Consider the following 5,818-nt stretch of genomic DNA (forward strand, 5'->3'; position numbering starts at 1 on the left):
CTGGTGGGAGGAGCTATAGAAGGACGGGATCATTGTAATGGCTGGAATGGAATCAATGGAATGGTACCAAATCCATCAAACACATGGAAACAACATGTTAGACTCCATTCCATTGATCCATTCCAGCCATTACAATTAGCCCATCCTTCTATACCTCCTCCCACCAGCCTCCTCTGGTGTGTGTGTGTGTGTGTGTGTGTGTGTGTGTGTGTGTGTGTGTGTGTGTGTGTGTGTGTGTGTGTGTGTGTGTGTGTGTGTGTGTGTGTGTGTGTGTGTACATGTGTGTGCGTGTGTGTATGTGCCACCTGCCTCTAGCAGCACCAGAAAGAAACAGCTCAAATCTGCACATCGTCGAACACCACACTGTCATGACGTTGGCCTGTGGGTAAGGTTTATGACCCCCCCCCCATAAATACCTTTCTCCCTCCCCCTCTCTGACCCTACTGAAGGACTTGAATAGCCTGTGTTAAATATAGAGAGTCTGGGAACATCAAATGGGGAAAAGGAACCATATTTTGGTAATAAAACCAGTTGGAAATATGCTTGGGAACGTAATGAGTATGTATGTCAGTTCGGTTGTCATCTGAGACATTATGACTGATGACAGGACGACATAAACTGTACCTGAGAAAGTATACACCCTCTAGTTATCAGAGTAACATGGAATTGTTATGCAATTGAAATGTTTGATATTGAAATTGTTGGTTAGGAGATTAAATGTAATTTTAGCTTCCAAATGAGAGATTTGGGTTTTCATAAGGAAAGTGCCCTGCTTGATCAGTGGCCCGCCCCTGTGAAGAAGAGGGGTTATAAATGATGAAACACATCCTTCCCCCTCTCCACTATATAAGCCTTTGACGAAAAGATAACCACGGTGGTTCCAGTACGTGAGGTCTGCAGCCTCTACGTTAGAAGGACACACGTCAAGTACAGAACTAAGCCAACCTCGGCGTGAGCTTTGGTGGCGAATGGTATGAACTTTGAGCTTATTCACTACAGAAGTGATACTTCCTAGCCGTTGAGTTAGCAGCGGCCGCTGTAGACGGGGGCTAGGAAAGGACGGACGACGGATCCAGTCTAACAGACAGACGAAGATACCACCACGTATCCAATTTACCACCAGAGACATTCTTCCGAGGACAGGAAGATCTGTTGGCCAACCCGGCCAGCATCTACGACCAATCTACCGAAGCGCAGCTCAGAGTAAATATTTATTGCATTTTCCTTTTCCAAATGGGCGGTAATTTAGAATGCATAAGATAATGTATTTACGATAGCATAGCTGCTGTTTCTTTGTTCCTAAATCTTCCCGCTCTTTCATTCAAGCCCAACCCCCTTTCCTTTGTGTAACCAGCCATGATACAGGTTCAGTCCACCAGGACGTTTTCTGTATGACATCATTTGTATTCTGTGTATATGTAATTCTGTGTGATTAGTTTAGGTATTTAGTAAATAAATAATTAAACCCAATTTGGTATTGCTGATTCAACTTGTTAGCCAGGGTTCGTGAAGATAGCCAAGAATTTACAACTTTCATTAAGAGACTGAAAATAAGATAAGGGTTAATATTGACTGCTATCGATGTAAAATATTACTAAGTATTTTAACCTGTTAGGGCTAGGGGGCAGTATTGACACGGCTGGATAAAAAACATACCCGATTTAATCTGGTTACCACTCCTACCCAGTAACTAGAATATGCATATACTTATTACATATGGATAGAAAACACCCTAAATTTTCTAAAACTGTTTGAATGGTGTCTGTGAGTATAACAGAACTCAAATGGCAGGTCAAAACCTGAGAGATTCCTTTACAGGAAGTGGCCTGTCTGACCATTTCTTGAACTTCTTTACCATCTCTATCATTTACTAAGGATCTCTGCTCTAACGTGACACTTCCCACGTCGTCCATAGGCGCTCAGAGCCCGGGAAAAAACAGAATGTCATCATTCCAGCCCCAGGCTGAAACACATTATCGCCTTTCTCAAGTGGCCGATCAAGGGACACTGGGCTTATGCGCGTGACCCGACCGCCCCGCCTTTGGGATTTTTTTCCTCTGTTTGCCGAAAAGGAGATTCCCTGTCGGAATATTATCGCTTTTCTACGAGAAAAATGTCGTAAAAATTGATTTTAAACAGCGGTTGACATGCTTCGAAGTACGGTAATGGAATATTTAGAATTTTATTGTCACGAATTGCGCCATGCGCGCGACACTTCTTTACTATTTCGGATAGTGTCTGGAACGCATCGAACAAAACGCCGCTATTCGGATATAACGATGGATTATTTTGGACCAAACCAACATTTGTTATTGAAGTAGCAGTCCTGGGTGTGCATTCTGACGAAGACAACAAAAGGTAATCAAACTTTTATAATAGTAAATATGATTATGGTGAGTGCTAAACTTGGCGGGTGTCTAAATAGCGAGCCCGTGATGCCTGGGCTATGTACTTAGAATATTGCAAAATGTGCTTTCACCAAAAAGCTATTTTAAAATTGGACATATCGAGTGCATAGAGGAGGTCTGTATCTATAATTCTTAAAATAATTGTTATGCTTTTTGTGAACGTTTATCGTGAGTAATTTAGTAAATGTTAATTCACCGGAAGTTTGCGGGGGGTATGCTAGTTCTGAACGTCACATGCTAATGTAAAAAGCAGTTTTTTGATATAAATATGAACTTGATTGAACAAAACATGCATGTATTGTATAACATAATGTCCTAGGTGTGTCATCTGATGAAGATCATCAAAGGTTAGTGCTGCATTTAGCTGTCTTCTGGGTTTTTGTGACATTATATGCTAGCTTGAAAAATGGGTGTCTGATTATTTCTGGCTGGGTACTCTGCTGACATAATCTAATGTTTTGCTTTTGTTGTAAAGCCTTTTTGAAATCGGACAGTGTGGTTAGATTAACGAGAGTCTTGTCTTTAAAAGGCTGTAAAATAGTCATATGTTTGAAAAATTGAAGTTTTCGGATTTTAGAGGAGTTTGTATTTCGCGCCACGCCCATCATTGGATATTGGAGCAGGTGTTCCGCTAGCGGAACGTCTAGATGTAAGAGGTGTGTCTTGTCTTTAAAATGGTGTAAAATAGTCATATGTTTGAGAAATTGAAGTAATAGCATTTCTAAGGTATTTGAAAATCGGGCCACGGGATTACACTGGCTGTTGCGTAGGTGGGACGATTTCGTCCCGCCTAGCCCAGAGAGGTTAAAAGTAATTGCAAATACTTATGACGATGAACGAGCACAAACTCTCCAACAAAATCATCGTCTGCAGGAACAACTCGATTTAGCCAAAACTAAATGCGATGTAGTCCACGCCAAACTAGATAAATCTGTCGAGTTATCTACAAACAGGAACGCGCAATTTGATAACATGCAGGCAGTTTTGTTGAACGTTACTCAAGGTAACAATGTTCTACTCCAAATTCTGCAGACCAAAGACGATCAGTTGATGAACACAATGACAAACTTGGATGACAAATCAGCAGAACTTATTGAAGTTGCTGACCAAATGAATGATGAGAGAACTCAGGTGATGAGGATGGAAATATTAATTTCTAAGCAAGCAGAGGAAATCTCATCACTGAATCTTTCGCTCCGTACTCGAGACCTCTATCTGCAAACCATGACAGATAAGTTTGAGACCGAAAGGAGCAGGTGTGACACTCACGTGTCCAAAATTGGTACTCTAAGCGCTCAAGTGGGCTCTGCAATGCAGCAGAAGACCACCCTTAGGTACCATCTGGAGGAAGTACAGAATGGTCACGCTCTACAGCATGACTACCCATCCAAGCAACCGGACTCCGGTACTCAAAGGAGTGAAGACGATAGGTTTCAGACATTGCCTCCATCATGTGTCCCTCAGTCTTCTCCTCTTGGCCATTCGGCACTGAGTAATATGGAATGGAGCCTCTTGGCCAACAAGGCCAAAGCTTGGCTTTTCCTCTTGGCCTGTCGGCCCCAATTTCTCCACAGGATGAAGCCAACCCTCTCCGCCCGCTGGGCGCGGAATACCTTGACAAACTCGTCAAGAATTTTCCCACCTTTGACCCCGTTCCAGGTCAGCCAAACGATACTGAGACGTTCCTAGCTGACATAGAGGACGCGTTGGGTGGCTACCCGAATGCTACGGGTTCTGACAGGGTTTACCTGTTGAAGCGAACGTCGAATAGACACGTGACGAGGTTCATTCGCCTACAACAGCAACACGTGCTAAATGACTACGCTAAACTTGCCACAGCTTTGAAATTAGAATTCAGTGGTTCTGCGACTCGCAAACACGATAGCTCGCTGGCTAACACGGTCAAACAAGCTCGGAACGAACACCCACAAGCTTTCTATCATAGGCTTCGTTCAGCTTACTTTGGCCTTCTCACGGAAACAGGAATGGAAGAGCAATTACCATTCAAACAAATGTTTCTGTCGAACATGTATCCCACCTTCATTACCTACTTGGGCCCTGCAGCCCACGTTGGCTTGCCTATCTTACAACTCAGAGAGCTTGCAAGCACAGCTTTTGAGGCATCAAAAGCTCGCAACGCTAAGAGCCCTGACCACTCGGTTTTGATGTTTGACCAGGAGCACTCACTCCAGTTAGAGGGTACATTATCAGGTATTGGAGCGTCGAGAGATGACGCACAACAACAGTTTCTACCACGAAACCATGATTCCAATAACCGCCGCGGTCGAAATAACTGTAAAGTACGTCGCCTTCAAAACGACTACCGCTACAATCGACCTGTTCGCTACGTTCCTGCACCTAACCCACACAAAGTGTCAGAGCACAAGGGTAACAAAGGGTTGAAGGACGATCAAAACGTAGACCAATGTTCTCCAGAAGTCCCACTACGGGAAGAACTAAAGCGAGAACAATTTGAGAAAAGGGTAAAAGATAAGTCACAAGGACTAGTCGGGGAATTACCAGACACCAGGTCCGCAGAAATTAACACCCATAGCAAGGACGTTAAAGTTCAAATTTCTCCCGCTCTCATTCAAGACCCTATCCAGGGCCCGCTTGATCAAGAAACAAGCCCCCGGGCTTTGTCTGTAAACTCTGATACAAAAGTTAAGAAGAAAAAGGTCAAACGCTTCGTTAAAGCCAAGCCCACTCAAAACGGAAAAGTCAATCTGCTTCCACCTTGAACAGAAATGGCACATCACGTCGTTGCGAACGACCACTCCACTTTGTGGGGAATATGTCCACTAACCATGAATCTAAACGGCCATACCTGGAAACAGTCCTGGAGGACTGCTTAACTTGTCATGCGCTAATTGATTCGGGTGCGACAATATCACTTATCTCTCAAACATTGTTTGATGATCTCAAAAGGGCTTTGAAGCCAACTAAACGTTGGTTAAAAGTGGAACGATGTGAAACTACACTTCGAGGGGTCACTCAGACTACCTCGCCTCTCACGTTGAGAGTCATGCTGAAACTACACTTCAAGAAAGTATCGCTCGTTCACCCTGTGTATGTTACCAGCCTCGAAACTGTACCCCTGCTACTTGGAGCAGACTTGATGGATCGATTACTCCCATTGATGGATTGGAAAACCAACCAGGTATGGTCACAGGCCACAGTGCCTTCTCCACTGACCAAACTGTCTTCCAATAACGCTAGCTGCAACGCAGTCATTCACGAGGGGTATCTGTCGAAAGCACCCCTTGGGAAAAAGACGTTTAGAAACCTCTTGGTGCAGAATCCGATCCAAGGAGATATTACGATATCTCGACACATTCCATCAGCCAATCTGATTGACCATTCTTTTCATGATTTCGAGCCAGCTGTCTCTGTGAATGAGCAACTTCCCT

The sequence above is a fragment of the Salmo salar genome, chromosome ssa06 (assembly GCF_905237065.1).
Source record: "Salmo salar chromosome ssa06, Ssal_v3.1, whole genome shotgun sequence".
NCBI lineage: Eukaryota > Metazoa > Chordata > Actinopteri > Salmoniformes > Salmonidae > Salmo > Salmo salar.